At 38.2% G+C, this 19,774-nt stretch overlaps 1 pseudogene; it reads right to left on the bottom strand.

Moving 5' to 3' along the window:
- Nucleotides 1-7,959: 7,959 nt before the first annotated feature.
- Nucleotides 7,960-8,143, bottom strand: LOC129250969 (U2 spliceosomal RNA; annotated as a pseudogene).
- Between the last annotated feature and the right edge of the window lie 11,631 nt (nucleotides 8,144-19,774).

Here is a 19,774-nt window from a genome sequence, read left to right as displayed (position 1 = left end):
GTTCAACTCCGCAAGCTGGCCCCAAATTATGAGTGCGCTGAGAGGATTCGCGGTGCCGAAATACCTGCAAAAAATCATATCAAGCTACTTTGAAAACAGGCTCTTGCATTATGATACTGACAACGGAATAGGCACATATAAAGTAACTGGCGGTGTCCCACAGGGCTCGGTGCTTGGCCCAACACTTTGGAATGCTATGTATGACGGTATCCTCAAGCTTGAGCTTCCTGAAGATGCTACCCTCATTGGATACGCAGACGACATTGCGTTGGTGGTAGTGGGAAAGCATCTGGACGTGTTGCAAGCGTTATGCAACGATGCAATTGTAAGAATTAGAAGATGGCTTAAAAATGGGAAGTTGGAACTTGCAGCTCAAAAACTGAAGTCGTATTACTGACAACACGACGGTTACGTGAAGAGTTAGTGATTATGGTAGCTCACCATGACATAAGGTCGCAGCCATATATCAAATATCTGGGAGTACTCATTGACTCGAAAATTACCGTTACCCATCATTTAGAGTCAGTCAGTGAAAAAGCCGTAAGAATAAATAATGCGTTGACTAGACTAATGCGTAATATTGGCAGCCCTCGCGCAAGTATACGGAGACTCCTGTTAACAGTCACAAGCTCAGTTATTCTTTACGCAGTACCAATCTGGGCAAACACAAAGCCATCGTACCTCCAACACATACGAGCCACATACAGACTTGGCGTCCTGCGAGTAGCCAGTGCCTATCGCACTGTCTCAGATGACACAATCCATGTGATAACGGGAATGGTGCCTATCGACGTTCTCTCGGTGCAGAAACCGTCGATCGTGACTAAAAAAGAAGAAAGGCTGCGAACAATTGAAGAATGGCAGATACGATGGGAGCAACCGGAGAAAGGTAGGTGGACCTTTGAACTGATTCCACACATTGCGAGGTGGTGAACATAAGTGAGACAAATCTTATCCCACATATGAGCGAAAACGAAGAAAACTGGAAAATTACATGTGTAGTGGCCGTCATGATATGAAGAACCTTCAATACGCGGAATATTCACGTAGGTCCCTAGAAAGAGCTCCTTAACACAATGTACAGAACAGAATAAAAATAACAGACGATTGAGTAATAATATACTCACAACGACCTCCTGACGTACTACTTAACGGTGAAGTTCCAGGAGGACATACCGTAGGACATGAGGGGGGGGGGGGGTTTAGTTGGGTTAAAGTCCCACACCACGGGACCAGCTCACCAATTTCAAGGAAAAATGCCAATGCAACCGTCGTTTCAGGCACATCAACCTCAAAAACTCCACAGAAATTTCCACACCTCAGCCGAACAGGAACAATATTTTGTTAACATTGAATAATAGAATAAAAACCAAGAGCAGAGCTTAGAGCAATACGTGAAAAACCTTCTCAATTATCAACAAAATGATAATCTTGTGGAGGATTGTAGCGATATGCATTTTTTAGATTAAGCCAATCATCGCTTCCCTACATTAGCTGTAGGTTAGATGATGGTAAAACTATAAAAGTTCTGCTAGATACTGGATCTAAAAAGAATTATGTGCAGCCAAATTTAATAAAAAACCCAGGAAATATTCTATGCAAATTCCGTAAGAGGACCCGTTGAAACTAGACATCATATTTATGCAAACATTTTCGGAAATAATGAGATCCCAATTAAATTTTTCCTGCTACCAACTCTAAAGCGTTTTGACGACATTATAGGTAATGACAGCCTTAAACAACTGTCTGCCGTGATTCATACAGAACACAATTTAATGACCATAAAATAAGATTAAATAAGAATCAAACAACAAATACCTCGTGATGTAAACAACATACATATTAGAACAAATCATATGACGGAGAAACAAAAGCAGGCTATGCAAGTTTTATTATCTAAATATCACAAATTATTTTTAGAACCATATGAAAAATTAACGTACACATCCAAGGTAGAAGCTGAAATCAGAGCAATTATAGAATAGCCCATTTATACTAAAAGTTATCAATATCCAGCATCTCTAAAGGACGAACTTGAAACACAATTAAACGAATTAATTTCAAACGGTATTGCTTCGTACACGGTAAGCGTTTGTTAATCAATACAAAAGAAATAAACAACCTGTCCTTCTGTGGTTATTTAACGTTTATTTCACTGAAATAAGAAAATATTCATATGAAGTTTACAAAGTAAATTTATAAATTGTCTTACCCTTTGTATCTTTACCCCAGCAAGATTCGCTTACAAATGATTAAATGGCCATGATGAAAAAATTATAGTTAACAATTCAAATTTGACGTTTGCTAAAATTAAGGGAAAATAAAATGACAGTAAATGCAGGGTTGCTTTTGAAGTATCAAAAAATGTGTTCGTACCAGCCGTGTTATAATTGATTCATAGGGTAATGCGTTCGCAACATCCCAAGGGCTACCCGCTTCACCTTATTACGCCCAGGACCGCCAGCTTGGACACTGGTCGTCGCAGTGCACCATAATTTGTCTTTACCTCAGCCAAACGTATATGCCCGTCTTTCGCTGCTATCGTGGAAATAACAATTCCTTTTTTCCATTCACTTCCTGGAAGATTGCCATCGCAGATTATGACTACGTCACCGACTTTCACTTCAGGCTGTGGGTCAAACCACTTCGTTCGTCTGATAAGCGTCTGTAAATATTCTTTTATTCAGCGACTCCAAAGCATGTTCTTCAGCTGTTGGGCTATTCGGTACTGCTTTCTCGTGGCGACCATCTGTTATTCTCCTGGCGTCTGTGTAGAATTAGTGGTTCCCAACAGGAAATGTTTAGGAGTTAGAGGATCCGGCTCCTCGGGTGTAACCGGTAAGTGAGTCAGAGGATCACTGCTTAAAATATTTTCCGCCTCGATTAATAAACTATTTAAGGTATCTATTTGTGGCGCCTTCTCCTTCAACGTAAACGACAACACCTGCTTCACCGAACGTACAAGATGCTCCCAAGAACCACCTTGGATTCGCTGGACAGTTAAATTTCCACATGATGCCTTTTGTTGCTAACTCGCGTTGAAAGTAATTTCTATCGAAGAGATCTGCCACCTTGCACAACTCGCCACTTGCTCCAACGAAGTTAGTACCCATGTCCGACCGAATTTTTATCGGAACGCCTCGACGATTAACAAAATTCCTTATACAGAGGATGCAAGTATCTGTGGAGAGATCACGTGCCAGCTCAATGTGAATAGCTCGTACTGTAAGACACGTTCTTCTACCAATAGTAACAAAGGTTGGTCCACAGTAGTCAAATCCCGTATATGTAAACGGCCTTAAGAGGTCGACTGGAAATTGTCCCATAATTTGAGGCTTTGGGACCATTTTCTCGTTTCTGGCAATTGGACTGTGCACGTTTGACAGCCGCACGTAAGTGTGGAATCCAAAACGTCCTTCTAATCTCCTTCACCACAAGCTAAATGCTCTGACGATAGAACCTCTTGTGATACCACTAAACCAACAATTCGGAAAAATCGTGTCTATATGGTAGTATGATAGACCTTCTATTTAGCACTTTCTCCAAGGACATCAGCGTAATCTACACGCCCTTGTACACATAAGACACCATCTTGGTTAAGTTGTGGTGTAAGTTTATAAATGTTGCCGTTTTTTGACACTGATTTATTACATATTAATTGTGTTATTTCATTGGGGAACGCTTCTTCGTCAACTATTATACACAACCGGGCTTGAGCCGCTTTTAGTTTGTAAGAGGTAAGATCGCCTGTTTGCTCTTCAGCTCCATTAAGTTTTTTTTTGACGTTCGTGCGAAATCGTAACACCCAACCAATTGGTCGTTTCAGACGTAAATAATCCGAAAATCGACTTAAATCGACTATATCCTTCGTAGAGATTACTAGAAAACACTTTCGTTTTTCCTCATCAACAACCGCTTCATTACTACCGTTTACCAACTTTGACCAAAATTCTTCTTATTTTATCAAAAAGTCTGGGCCCGTTGTCCATCGAAAATTTACATCTCGCGGAGGGTAAACTGCTCGCGTTGCCATATCAGCCATATATAAGTGTGATGGACATCATCGGCATTCATTCTCGTGTGACGCTTCTAATATTTCGCTTATTCAATGTGCTACAAATGGTCTTTATTGCCTATGATCGGACTTTATCCACATCAAAACCGTTTTCGAATCAGTCCATAAAATCGTACGACGAGGCTTAGCGCGGTAACTTTCAATAATCGTAGTTTTTAATCGCGAACCCAAGACGGCAGCCTGTAACTCTAAGCGAGGTATTGACAGAACTTTCAAAGGTGCACATCTGGTTTGCCCCAAAACAAAGCTAAGCTTAACACGGTCAGGTTCAATAATTCTCCAATAGGCGACTGACGCAAACGCTTGCTCACTAGCATCAACAAATACGTGTAACTCGGTCATGGTGTTCGACGACGAAAATTCTATAGAATAGCACCTAATTACTTGAAGGTGTTCTATGATGCGTAGTCTTGTAATCCACAACGAAAACTTGGAAAAATGTTAGGAGGTATTTCATCATCCCACTCAATGCCCCTTTTCCAAAATGATTGCAATAGAATTTTACCGTATATCATAATGTCTGCTAGCATTCCGAACGGGTTATATACGGACATAACCAAACTAAGGAACTGTCGTTTCGTCGGAAGTTTAAATGCAAATGTATCAGCTTTACTATCCCAAAACATTCCCAATACCTTATCAACTTGGCTGCTTGCATTAATCTTAACAACAGGTTGTATCTGTTTAATGCTTTTATTTAGGTGGGTTTGGACAGTTTGCGAGTTGGAAGTAAAGTTCCTCAACATAAAACCGGCTTTCAAATGAGTTTCAATTACAGCTTGTCTGATGTCTAACGCTTCTTCATAGCTGCACTCAAAATCATCCACATAATGATTATCAGTTATAGCCCTCACTACTTCCGGACCATCACCCGCAACTTCTACTGCATTTCTATTTTTGATATAATATATTGTGCTATGCATGGAGAGCATATGGCACCAAATAGCATAGATTTCATAACATATGTATCAATAGGGTTATCAGTTTCATATCGCCACAAACAACGTTGTGCATTTTGGTCTTCTGGCCTTATACCTACTTGTAAGACATCTCCTTTGTGTCAGCCCACACACCAATGGCACCCTCCCGAAACTGTAATAATATTTTTACCAGTGGCTCTGATCCATTGTTATAGTTAAAACCTTTAATACATACATAATCTAAATTTTATTCATTTCCGCCACGTGCCATCTGGAATTAAGAAATTCTAAAGATTTGCTTAATTCAAAATGCAATAATGCAATTTATTTTTTTTTTTTTTGAACATTAATTCATCTTTCAGTCTTTCGACTGATCTCCGCTGTGTTCGGTTGTCTTTTTGGCTAGTTTGGTGTGTTTTCGGTGTGTTTTCCTTTTGGCATCCACCTCACAGAAGCTTTTGTTGTAATTTTTTATTATGTGTGCTGATTGCAAATACGATAGCTATTAAATAAACAAAAGCAATCATGTCCCCCGGCGATCGGCAAGCCCAGATCGCAAACGAAAAAAACATTTAAATATTACAAAAGACCTTTTTCCTACATTACCAGTGTTAAAAAAAGAAAATCCTAAATATTTAATTGCAAGTGCTGTTGACTCTAATAAGCCGCTCAGCAAATATTCATGCTTTGCTGTTCACAAAGCTTTGAAGAACGTAAGCAATGATATTTCAAATATAGCTGACGGAAACCTTCTTTTACTAGTAAAGAATAATGGCGTCGTTCAAAAATTTATCTCTACTAAATACCTTTATGGCGTTTGCCAAGTGAAATTCGACCTCTATAATAATTTGAACTCATCCAAAGGCACAATTTACGCTCCGTGTTTGAATGACATCCAGGAAAATGAAATTATTGAAAACTTGAAGGTACAGGGTGTCACATCTGTATACAAGTTCCCAAAATACATTGATGGAAAGCCTTGTCCAACCGGAGTTTTACTGCTAACATTCGATCTTTACCATCTGCCTGATAAAATCGAAGTGTCATGGTACTTCGAAAGTGAGACCTTATTATCCCAACCCAATGAGATGCAAAAACTGTCAACTTCTCGAACATACAGTGAAAAGATGTAATAAGACCCCTGTATGTGATAATTGCTCTCTCCCTCCTCATAACCCATCCCTTTGCATTTACTCTGTATGTGCGAATTGCTCTGGAAATCATTCCGCATCAAGTAAATCAAGTCCTAAATATATTCAAATGAAACAAATCATAACCATTAAAACCGACAATAAGTGCTCCATGCGTGAATCTACAGGGTTTGATTGAAAAGTAATGAGCCTTCCCGCGCGGAGCGTCTGCCAAGCGATCAACCGAATCGGCTGGTGGGGGAAAATGATCATTGGACCTTCCCCTTCCACTAGAAACCGGTCCCAGTTCACTGGCAACAGCGGTGCAGTCAACATCGCTCCGCGCGTGAAAGCTGTTTTGAAAGTGTGTTAGGATTTTGCAGTGGCGAAAATGCAGCGATCGTTGGAGCAACGTTACTTGATCAAATTTTGCGTAAAGCTAAACAAAACGAGTACCGAAACCATTGGGCTACTCAAGGAGGCTTACGGGGACCAATCTCTGTTTAGTGCACAAGCAAAACGGTGGCACAAGTCGTTCAAGGAAGGCCGAGAAGGCATTCGACGACGCAAACAGACGAAGATGTGAACCGGGTTCGTAAATTTTCGAACATTGACCGTCGTGCTAGGCTACGTGAGATCAGTGAAGAGTTAAATTTAACTTATTACAATGTACGGGAAATCGTGACCGGAAAACTTCAAGTGCGCAAAGTGTGTGCCAAATTGGTTCCAAAGGTTTTGACTTATGAACAAAGGCAATTGCGTCTGGAAAAGAGTCGGGAAGTATTGGAAAGTGACGAACAGGATAATACTTTAGACAATTGTATCACAGGAGATGAAACCTGGTGCTTTGAGTACGATCCTGAGGGCAAGAGAGAGAGTGCGGAGTGGCACACGAGCCAGTCGCCACGACCCAAGAAGGTGCGCATGTCAAAGTCCAAGGTCAAAACCACGCTGATCATCTTTTTCGACTCTCGAGGCATCGTCCACAAGTAGTTTGTACCTCCAGGAAGCACTGTAAACGCGGCATTTTACAAAGAAGTGTTCATTCGGCTGAAAACCCGCGTCGCCCGGCGCACACCGCCTTCTTCTGCACCTCTGCATTGGCCAAGATGGGGGTTCCGGTGCTTCACCACCCTCCCTAAAGCCCAGACTTGTCCCGTCCGGACTTCTTCTTGTTCCCGCGTCTGAAAAGAAAGCTGAAGGGGAGGCATTTGGACTCCATTGAGGCGATCTTAAAAACTGTGACAGCCGAATTGAACGCGATTTCGGTGAATGAGTTTAAAAAATGTTTCCTGCAGTGCAAGGACCGCTACCAGCGGTGTATTGACGCTCAAGGTTTTTGAAGAATATTAGTTGTATAAGCCAAAAGGTGTAATAAAACTGCTTAAAAAATAAGGCTCATTACTTTTCAATCAAACCCTGTATCCAAATACAGCGAAAACAAATTCCAAAAAAAAAATACCAGTCTAACGGTTAGACTTGATAGAAGTGAAACCTTCCGTAAAACAAACTGAGAGAGAATAAGACGAAAGCAGCATTAGGAGCGGGATAATTATAGGTTCATTATAATATTGCTATAAAGTTCATATTTTATTTTCTTCATTTTATCATTATTCATCCTCAATGTTTTCAATTTCAACAAATGATACGAGTGGCTTATGATAGATAAAATATGATACAAATGCTTTGGTTTCGATGTTGTCAAAAAAAAATACCCAAACGGACCGAAGAAACAGACTTACAAATTTCTTCCATTTTCGTCTACTTGTATTCATATAAAAATTTATGTCTCTTCCCACCAAAGCTAAATGTATTAGTATATTTCTTCTTGTATTTATTCAAGGCTGAAATCCCGGCGGTACCGCAATACCGGGTCAACCCGTGGCAGAGAAGGAGCAAGCCCCTAAAACACTCCGCCCATTTCCAAAAATCAGTTTAACATTTGTTGTCCTCCGATGGAGGATCTATCAGATGTTAAGCTGATAACCACACTACCTAGTCAATACATTTTAAATAATAAACCTAATAAACCTTTTGAGAATTACACGCTCACAAAAATTATTTATATCAACATATAATATAACGCTTCGTAACTAAATAACTTTTAGGCCAGCGACGACAGCATGGCGCGGTAGCCGAGCGACTAGCAATGTGAGCTTCCGATCCAAAATCCTTGGTTCGAATCACAAGAAAAAATAAAAGTCATTTTTATTTAGTTCGTCGCTACTTTTATATCAACATATAATATAACGCTTCGTAGCCAAGTTGGTCGCTTTTTTCGTTTCACTTTTCCTCAAATCACTCCCAACGATTCTAAAGAAGTTTTCACTTCGAAAATTGACGAAAACTCCACTACTTTTTCTCAAGTAGCAAAAAAGTCACTAAGCAAAAACAGTCAAAACAACACCAGCGAACAAAATACATAAACAACAAAACCCACCACAAATAACAATACTGATAAACGAAACAGTATAAGCAAAGAAAACGCAGACAACAGCCAAAACACACCATACTCCAACAATTCACACATAGTTGAATCAGCCGATACTCCAAAACTAACCATCTTACGTTTTCATCTCTCAAATAAATTGTCTCTCGGCAGACTTAATACCTCAACTTAATTCCTACCTTAGCTCCTCTGCTGCTTTCCCTCCCACAAATTCTGATACTGATACTAGTAATATAGTAGCAATGAATGATAATGAAACATGAGAATACTACAGTGGAATCTTAATGACCTTTTTAACAATTATCCAGATTTAAATTTATTAATTAACAAATTTACTCCCGAAATAATAGCACTACAAGAGACAAATATCCCAGCCAGAAAAGCTTATCCCCCTAAAATTATGTGAGTTATTTCCATAACAGCTCACAAAATACTTACAGTAAACAAGGCTTTGCCGTATTTGTAAAAAAATCAGTTATCCATAAACAAATACCTATCAACTCAAACATCCAATCGTTAGCTTTTGAAGTCGACATTGGTTTTAAAGTAACAATAATTACGTGCTACATTCGTTCAAATCAAGATTTTAATAACAGGGATCTAAAGAACATTCTCGATCCTTTTTCAACTCCAATCATATTATTAGGAGACTTTAACGGGTGGAGTCCCCTTTGGGGCTCCGCTTCTGCCAACAAAAGAGGAACCATAATAGAGGACATTATCCTCTTCAAAAATTTAGTTGTCCTAAATGATTGTGCACACACCCATTTTTCCACTCATAAAACATTTTCCCACCCTGATATCATCCTATCTTCAGCATCCATAGGTCTTAAACTATCATCCAAAACACTGGATGACTTGCACAATAGTGACCACTTCCCTATCATTTCCTCTCTTGCAATCCCCTTTTCCTACCAAGTCAAACCTGTTGCCAAATTCATAACAGAAAAAGCAGATTGGCCAAAATTCTGCAACTCTTTATTATATCTGTCTAGAAATAAGCCATACTCAACGAACATCAATGAAGAGGCATCTATATACCATCAAATCGATAATACGATCAGCTGCTCACCTTTCCATACCACAAGCAAACACAAAAAAGTTCTCTACCAAATTACCTTATTGGTCACAGCTTTTATCAATACTTAGAAATACAAAGAAAAACGTATGGTGTTAATACAAACGGAACAGAACTGACGAAAATTATGTAAATTACAAAAAAGCCAAGCTCTTTTCAGGCGAGAACTTAAATCTTCAAAACGTAAATCTCTTGAAAAACTTACGTCGGAAATCACTCCGTCCTCTAGTCCAAAAAAAGTATGGGCTGATATAAAAACACTTACATCGTAGTCCCAACGAAATCACATCGCCTTTATTCATTCCCCAGAAGGCCCAATCTATGATCCCCAAATTATAGCCGATAAATTTGCAGGCACATGGTCAGACTACTCCCACTCTTCAAATTTTAGTCCAGATTTTAATACGTTAAATGCAAACACCAAAAACGAAAACTATCGAAATCACTCTCCTACACTCTCTGCTTCAAGCGCTGATGCTCCTGTCACATTATTTGAATTTGACAGTACTTTTCCTCAATGAAAGGCAAAACTCCAGGTGCAGACACAATATCGTATCCTATTTTACGAAATATTCCCTTTGCTGTGAAGTCAAGGCTTGTAAGATTACATAATCTGATTTTAGACCGAGGTTTATACCCACAGGCGTGGACAACTGTTGGGATTACACCTATCCCAAAACCGAACAGACCCAATTGTCTGATTTCAAATTATAGACCAATTTCGCTATTACCTTACATGTCACAAGTACTAGAAAAGATAATCTCTCGGCGACTTGTGTGGTTTGCCGAACAGAATGATCTCATAAACCCACATCAATTTGCTTTTCGGAAAGGTGTAAGCGTAATAGATCCTCTTCTATTATTTGATCATTTCATTACTAAAGCCCTATCGTCTAAAAATCACGTCTCACTTAGTTCAGAATTTGAAAAGGCATATGACAGAATTGGAGCGCATTGCGTATTACAAGAACTTAAACATTGGAAAGTTGGTGAGAAAATATACAATGTCGTAATGCAATCGCAAATTTTTTGTTCGTGCAAATAATCAAAATCAAAAATTGTTCCCCTTTTCAATGGTATCCCTCAAGGGTCGCCGTTACCAGTTATCCTATTTACAATTGCGTTCAACGTAATTAGCCGGATTATTTCGCCATAAACCCAAATTGAGCATTCCGTTTATGCCGATGACGTCCTTATTTTTTCGAAAATCAAAGACCTAGCTATAATAAAAACCGCGTTCTCTAATATCTTGGAGGACTAAAACACTTGGTCAAAAACATCTGGAGCTAATCTGTCTGTTAACAAAAGCACATCTTTCCATATCTGCAGGAAACATAAATGCGTCTTCCCTACCCTTTCCCTTTTTAACGCTCCAATCCCCCATACTAATAGTTTAAAAATATTAGGCATTATATTTGATAAGAGACATACTTTCAAAAATCATTGTGAATATGTTAGACTAAGCTTATTCTCTAGACATAGTATTGTAAAATACCTCTCATCTAAACATTGTCTAGCACATATAAGAACTCTTGTCAATATAACAAAAGCCATACTACTTTCTCAAATCGATTTCGGACTCGCAATATACGGACACTGTGCCAGAAGGCATATCAAACGCCTACAAACACCATATCATGCTGCGGCTAGGAGAAGTATCCGCGTTTTTTCCACGTCTCCAATAAAGGTAATTTTAGCCGAAACAGGACTGCCAGCTATCTCGCAAAGAACACTGAGCAACTCAATGATGCTAATTCCAAAAATGCTTCACTGCAGAAACAAGTTGCTGTTTTCATACGTTCAATACGTAAACGTATTCAAAAACCTCGACATTGTTTCTGTACCAACGCTCTCAGCAATCAAAACGCATCCGCAGTGGTTGTATCGAAGATCTATCTTCATCACCACTTTATTAATATATCCAAAATGTTTTACCAGCCCCAAACAGATACAAACAACTCTAAACAAATTTGTTGAACCTCTTAGAGGTAACACAAAAAAGGAGTTTACTTTTACAGATGGATCGAAGTCTGACGACAGCACTACGTTTGCAGTGACAAACGAGCTTGGTGGTTTGATTTCGGCCGCTGCAATGCCAACATATTGCTGAAGCAGCTGCAATATTTGAAGCGGTATGGTTTGCCTCCGGTAGTGGAAATAAATATCTGATATGTACTGATAGTAAATCCACATTCGAAGCCCGTGCTAACCACATCAACAAAACCCCACTAATTGAAAAAAATCGCAAAATACTTCTTCACTATATCGAAAATCTTGTTCAAGGTGATAAATAAAAAATATTGTGAAGATTTGAGCCCTTAATATTAATATTAAGAAGTCTATCACCTTCAATTTTGTTTTTTATTTGTGCTTTCAATTTCGCGTCAAAGCTCTCAAACTACTGAGGTGAAAAAATTTTTGTATACATAGATTTTTAGTACATTAAATTCCCTACAAAAAAGGTCGGAATCAAAATATTTGCCAGATGAATCGTTTCCGAGTAATCAAGCTTTGAACATTGATGTATCTTTTTTATTTAAGTTTTTTATTTTGCAATTCTGCAACTTATCAACAAATAAATATAAAAAAACGAACAATAAAGATTTTGTAACGAAATTCAATTCTCTACAAAAAAGCTTTCATAACTTTTTTTTATAAAATCGATCTTTCAAAAGTTATTCGCAATTGTAGAATAAAAAAACTGAATTATTGTTTTTTTCGATATAGTGAAGAAAAAAAAGTCGATTTGTTTGGCCCAGCCTATTGGACACACACACATGCACACCTTTCAAAAGGCTCCACAAGACAAACCTGCTCCTTTTGCGCCTCTACCGACAACACCGCTCTTCACCTTCTGGACGAATGTGCTGGACTCAAACAAATAACAAATCATTTTTAACAATACCAAACCATCATCCTACCTAAAGCTTCGCGATATCGATAGTATTAACATCATTTATAAATTTATTTATCTGTGTAAGATACCTACTTAACCATTATTTTTTCTTGTACATATTACCAGAGAATGTTAATGTAATGTAATTCTAAAGATTTGCTTAATTCAAAATGCAATAGTGCAATTTATATTTTTTATTGAACATAAATTCATCTTTTTGCCGAACTTGCATTTCCGGCACTTGCCAAATAAACAGTAAACAATTCCAAAGAATTGTTTAACCCTAGAACACACACCCAGAAAATACCACGTAAACACACACCCGGGATACGTTTGTACCCGGGACCTTATTTTGCGGTTTTTTTAATGCTTATTCAACCGATTTCTATGATTTTTTTTTTTTGAAATGTACATTTTAATATATAACAAGTATTTTGTCTTTTGTTTCATTCGAATATTCCTACTGGTTCCAGCGATATGGGCAAATAAAGTCAGGACATGCAACAGTGGATTTTTGTTTTTGTTGTTGTCCTGATAAATGCAAAACAAAATAATATAATTTATAATAATATACTTGTAGAGTAACAACGAATACACATTTTGGTTTTTATTTCATTGAAATATTCTACTTGGTTCAAAAGATATGTGCAAAAAGGTCGCGCAAGGTATGGGTACGTAGGTAGCAAATACACTGGTATAACTGGTTTTTGTATTTTATATGCAGCTGCAAGGGTTGTTTTCACACGAGGTGTTGTTATAAATGCTGCCTGTTGATATTTTCATTATTGTTTTGGTGCTCAAAAGTGTAAGAAGTGAAAATAAATATAACTGAAACCATAAATAACTGGATACGAAATGACTTGAAGAAGAAACGAATATTTATCAAGTGCAGCATATAGAAGGTAAAAAATGTAAAATAAGCAACAATGTAAACATATATTAATTTTTTTTATTATGCAGGCTAACTGAGGAACAGCGAGAATCATATATACAATCTTTATTTGATGAAATTTGTGACGATGACGCTCCCTATGACTTTGACTCAGAAGATGAAGAAGAAATTCAATTCAATGACATTGAAATTGCTGATGACGATGCTGAAGTTTCGCAAAGTGCCGCAGAAGTATTACCTGATTATGCGGATTATGAGGATGATGAAGAAGAAGAAGTAGAAGAAAATAATGAATTACCTGCTAGTGGCGAAAAATTTGTTGCACGTAATGGTACTGAGTGGATGAAAGAACCAAATGTAAGTCGCCAGGTACTCAGACAAAATATTATAAGAGAACGTTCTGAACCAGCTAGATGCACTGAAATGTTGTCAATAGAGCAAACATTCAAATGTTTCATGAACGTTGAAATGGCTGATATAATTATGCGCCCCACAAATAAGTTAGCAAAAGAAACTTATAATGCTTACAACAATGCGCATCCAAACACAACTCCTAAGTCATGGACGCCTGTGTCAATAACAGAGCTGTATGTATTTTTTGGCATACTTTTTATGACTGGTGCGAACCATAGCAATGGAGAACATGTTCGAGATTTATGGAGCGTCAAAAACTATCCTTAATAGCGCGCCACAATGGGAGTCAACCGTTTCTGTTCGATATTGCGGTTCCTAAGATTTGACGATAAAAACACTCGTGCAACACGCTTACTAGCTGATAAAGCAGCACCGATCAGTGAGTTGTGGACAATGATGAACAATAATCTTGCTGCACATTACAAGCCCAGCTCATGCTTGACGATTGATGAACAATTACTTCCTTACCGTGGACGCACACGGTTTACGCAGTACATACCATCAAAACCTGCTAAATATGGTGTCAAGGTTTGGTGGATTTGCGATGCCACAAATGCATATCCACTGCATGGACAAATATATACTGGCCAAGCAGAAACTGGTAGGGAAACGAACCAAGGCGAACGAGTGGTGAAGGATTTGTCTGCCAAATACCAAGGAAGTGGCCGAAACATTACAATGGACAATTTTTTTACGACCTTGCCAGTTGCAGAACTGCTTCTCACCTGGAAACTCACGATCGTTGGAACTTTGCGCAAAAACAAATCAAGTATTCCTCAAGAAATGAAGCAGAACAAAAACAGGACAATTGGTTCAACGACATTTGGCTTCAAAAATAATGTGACAATGTGCTCTTATGTTCCCAAAAAAAATAAAGCAGTAATTTTGCCTTCGACCATGCATAATGATGCTGAAATAGCTGACAGTGGGAAACCTGAAATAATTGAATATTATAATCGTACCAAAGGTGGTGTTGATCGAATGGACCAAATGTTTGCGGAATATCCAACACAAAGACAAACAAAACGATGGCCACTAGCGATGTTCTTCAACATGTTGGACATTACAGCTCTTGCAGCCTACATTGTCTACGATTTGAATAACACTATGTTGCCTTGGAGAACAAACAACAAGCGTAAGCAGATCCTGCGCAGCTTGGCTGAAGCATTGTGTATGCCCATTATTGAAGCCAGAGCCATAAATTGTCAAGTGACGCGAAATTTTTCGACTAAAATTGCTATTGAAGCATATTTCAACCGACCGCTGGAATCAATGGTGTCAACAGCAGCATCAACATCAGCCGCAGCGCGCACGCCAAAACCTGTGTCCGGATCTTGCTATTTATGTTACGCACAAGAGGAAAAACGCCGTAGAAAAACCAGAAAGCTGTGCGCCAAATGTAAGAAGCCAATGTGTCCTGAACATTCGGTCACATCAACAAATTGCTCTATTTGCCATGATTTTCCTTAGATATAAGATGCATTTTTATAATTTTTATAATAAAAGTCAATAATATAATGTGTGAAATGAATATTTTTAATTTTTCAAATAAAAAAATAATATAAAAAATGTTTTTTTTTTTTATTATTATGAGGATTTTTACTATTGGGGTACAAACGTATCAAGGGTGTGTGTTTACGTATATAATGTGTTTGGAAGGCTGTAGCTCCTGAACCAATGATCCGATCTGGTTCAAATTTGAATTCAAATGAATTTGAACTCAAAACTAAATAATCTTCCTAGATCCGAAGTTTGCGGTATAGAGGTATAGAGGTTCAAAAGTTACAACACTTCAAAGTTGAAGTGGATACATTTGTACCCGGGTGTGTGTTCTAGGGTTAATTCAAAATGCAATAATGCAACTTATATATTTATTGAACATAAATTCAATAGTGCAACTTATATTTTTATTGAACATTAATTCATCTTTTTGCCGAATTTGCATTTTCTGCACTTGCCAAATAAACGGTAAACAATACCAAAGAACTATTCACCGTGCTGATATGCAACATAGACAAAATTTGGCTATAAATAACAATGTAACATCAGTCTTAATCCATTCTATTCTGATTCTTTTTATGGTCTTCGTGTAAAGTAATAGGACTATGAATAAGTTCGTGCGGGTTTTTTTCGAAATTTGAAACTTTATTGACGTAAAATGGTTACAAATTTAATATTCAAAGTATTGTCCATCGCTTACTACTACTTTTTCCCATCTTTCTGGCAATTCACGGATTCCCTTTGTGAAAAATTCGGTCGGTTTTGCCGCAATCCACGAATCGATCCATTTTTTGACTTCATCGTAATTACGGAAGTGCTGGTCAGCCAGGCCATGTTGCATCGATCGGAAGAGATAGTAATCGGATGGCGCAAGGTCTGGACTATACGGCGGGTGGGGTAGGACATCCCATTTGAGCGTTTCTAAGTATGTTTTGACCACTTGTGCAACATGTGGCCGAGCATTGTCATGTTGCAAAATAACTTTGTCGTGTCTATCGGCGTATTGCGGCCGTTTTTCTCGCAGTGCTCGGCTCAAACGCATCAATTGTCGTCGGTAGACATCCCCCGTAATCGTTTCATTCGGTTTCAGTAGCTCATAATACACAACACCCAGCTGGTCCCACCAGATACACAGCATAACCTTCAGGCCATGAATATTCTGCGCCGACGTCGATGTTGAAGCATGGCCAGGGTATCCATACGTTGCCCGACGTTTTGGATTGTCGTAATGGACCCACTTTTCATCGCCAGTCACAATTCGATGCAAAAAACCCTTTCTTTTGTGCCGTTGAAGCAGTTGTTCGCATGCCATAAAACGGCGTTCAACGTCTCTTGGCTTCAATTCATACGGCACCCAATGGTCTACCTTTCGGATCATTCCCATGGCTTTTAAACGTTTGGAAATGGTTGATTGATCAACTCCCAAAGTTTTTGCACCCTCTTCTTGCGTTTGAGCCGGATCTTGATCGAGCAATTCCTCCAATTCGGTATCCATGAACTTTGGCGGCGCACCCTCGCGTTCTTCGTCTTCCAAGCCAAAATCACCACTTTTAAAGAGTGCAAACCACTTCTGGCACGTTCGCTCAGCTAGAGCATGCTCACCATAAACTTCCACCAAGATACGATGACTTTCGGCTGCTTTTTTCTTCATATTAAAATAATGAAGAAGAATTCCCCGCAAAAACACATTATTTGGCACGAAATTCGACATTTTCAAGTGTGGTAAAAATATTGTTGTTTACGCTTCAAATAAAAAACTTATACTGACGTTTATGCCTTACGACAGTAGCTCTCCAATGAATGTTTGGAAATGTGGATCGATGGAATAATAATCAAGTTACGCCATCTGTTGTAAAACCGCACGAACTTATTCATAGTCCATTATAAAGAATCAATAATATTATATATATTAAAAATACCATTGACAACAAAAGAAACATATGACAATTATATTATAAGACCCGTAAAAAAGGGATCAAAAATATTAAAATTAAAACATAAAGAAATTTTTAAAAATAATAACGAAATATATGGAATAACAAATGAATGTAATAGATATAAGATTTAAAAATTTGTAATCAGGATAATGTAGTAAATTTAAGGAATGATACATGCATACCAAACATACTAAAAAGCCTTGAGTCAGAGTGCACATACAGCAACAATCATAATATACAACTCGTAAAAGAAATACAACCGGGAATGGTCCTTTTAAACAATTTTAACGGAACAATAAAAGTCGATACTTCAGACCACAACTTCGTCGGCACATCGTAATCAAAGTCATTAACACTTCAGTCATCGTAAACGATAAAATCTTCAGAAGTCTACAGGCACCCCTACTGACAGTTATACCAGCATCGTTACAGCCAACACCAATAGAGAACAAGTGGGAAAATGTATTAACCCTTCAAAATCTAAACGAGCTTCACATTAACAACACTCATCAAATTCACTTATTAAAAATAGGCACCGTTGCGAGCGGAACATCGTTAATATTGATAATCGTGATATTCGTCATCATAGTTCTCCTGATACGTCATCGTAGATCTGCAAAGAAATTAATCATGATGAACAACACCATTGAACCAGGAACGAATTCTATGGTATCGAATACTCTGCCAGCTATTCCACCGTGTAACTACATCCATACAAAGTGCAATGATCTACCGTACTTTGGATCGATTGAGGACAATCGAATTTAAGCGAGGAGGAGTTAACACCAGCCGCGTTGCGACACCTTATACTTGCTGATACGGTCAAATTAGCCGAAATGCACAAATATGCTGACCAAACTGTCTGTGCAACTACCGGTGATATTCCCACGAAACGCGGTCACGCGGCAAAGCAGTGACAAGGCACTTAATAATAAGCATATTTTAAATATTTAAGTCAGTCCTAGTTGTAATGAGCTAGAGTTAAGTTTAAATTAAAATAAAGAAGCCCAGAGCTCGCTCCGGCAACGTTTTGAAAAACAATTTTCAACCAATGAAAATTTAATTTACATATACATATATTATATAATTGATCAAATCAAAAAAATCTTTATCGAAAGCGCTTCATTACCAGACACACAGGAAACAATGCTTATTAGTATACAGATATCATACAAACACATGTATGTACATACAACCGCACACACGGGCCACTTACTTTATTCCTGTAAATGCGTATATCGTCCAAAGCTAAAATTCTTTGCCTAGCGACTACAAGAACATAATGCATTAATAGGCGCAGCGGCCATCATTCAAGTTGCCATAGCGCTGAACAGTCTGAAATAGTCGCGGCGGCGCCGAACAGTTTCAACTATTGTACTGTACAACAAAAACTCATCATCAAAAAATTCATTGATAAATTCGAGCTCATAGTTCTAAGAGCAAGTACTTTCATTCATAAAATGAGCCACCCATATGTAAATTTTCTCGACAATTCGAAAATAGTCAATATTGGATCATCTATATATATAAAAAGAAGTTACATTTCCTTGGTAATCTTATAACTCAAGAACGGGCTCACCTATCCAAACCAAATTTTTAGGCTTTGTTTGGACTATTCAGTAGATGGTTTGTGTTTTGAAGTTTTAAGAATCGGATACCAGGGTCTCGAGAAATAGGCCAAAACGTGAACCCGGGTAACCCTAGGATGTGTTTGTACAATATGGGTAGCAAATGGAAGCTGTTGATGATTTCTATAGTATAGAGTATTTTTGATGCCGCTCCGTGACTAGGGTCTCGAGATATCGGTCAAAATGTGGACCCCGATAACTTAAGGATGTGTTCGTACAATATGGGTAGCAAATGGGAGCTGTTGATGATTGCTATAGTATAGAGTATTTTTAATGCCACTCCGTAACTAGGGTCTCGAGATATAGACCAAAACGTGGACCTGGATAACCCTAGGATGTGTTTGAACCACATGAGTATCCATTTCGGCAAAAATGTAAAGCACTTATGGATTTAATTGTGAAATTATATGTATTTGGGGAGGTGCGTTGCCATATGTACTCCATCGAATGGCAGAAAAGGGGATTGCCGCACGCACATATACTAATTTGGCTGGTACATAAAATAACTCCGGATCAAATCGATAGCCTTATATCAGCTGAAATTCCTAACCACACTGCTGATCCTGAGTTATTTCAAGTTGTCGTTAAAAACATGATACATGGACCGTGCGGTGAACTAAATGTGAATTCACCATGTATGATTGATGAAAAGTGTTCGAAACGATACCCAAGGCAATTTACTTCAGACACAATAACGGGCAATGGCGGATATCCGTTGTATCGACGTAGATCACCTAATGATAATGGCAAAACGGCAATCATTAGAATACATAACCAGGAAGTTGAAGTTGATAATCGTTGGGTGGTTCCGTATTGTCCATTATTATCGAAAATATTCAACGCTCACATAAATGT

This window comes from Anastrepha obliqua, chromosome 6 (assembly GCF_027943255.1).
Source record: "Anastrepha obliqua isolate idAnaObli1 chromosome 6, idAnaObli1_1.0, whole genome shotgun sequence".
NCBI lineage: Eukaryota > Metazoa > Arthropoda > Insecta > Diptera > Tephritidae > Anastrepha > Anastrepha obliqua.
This window is presented reverse-complemented; position numbering and strand designations above follow the sequence as displayed.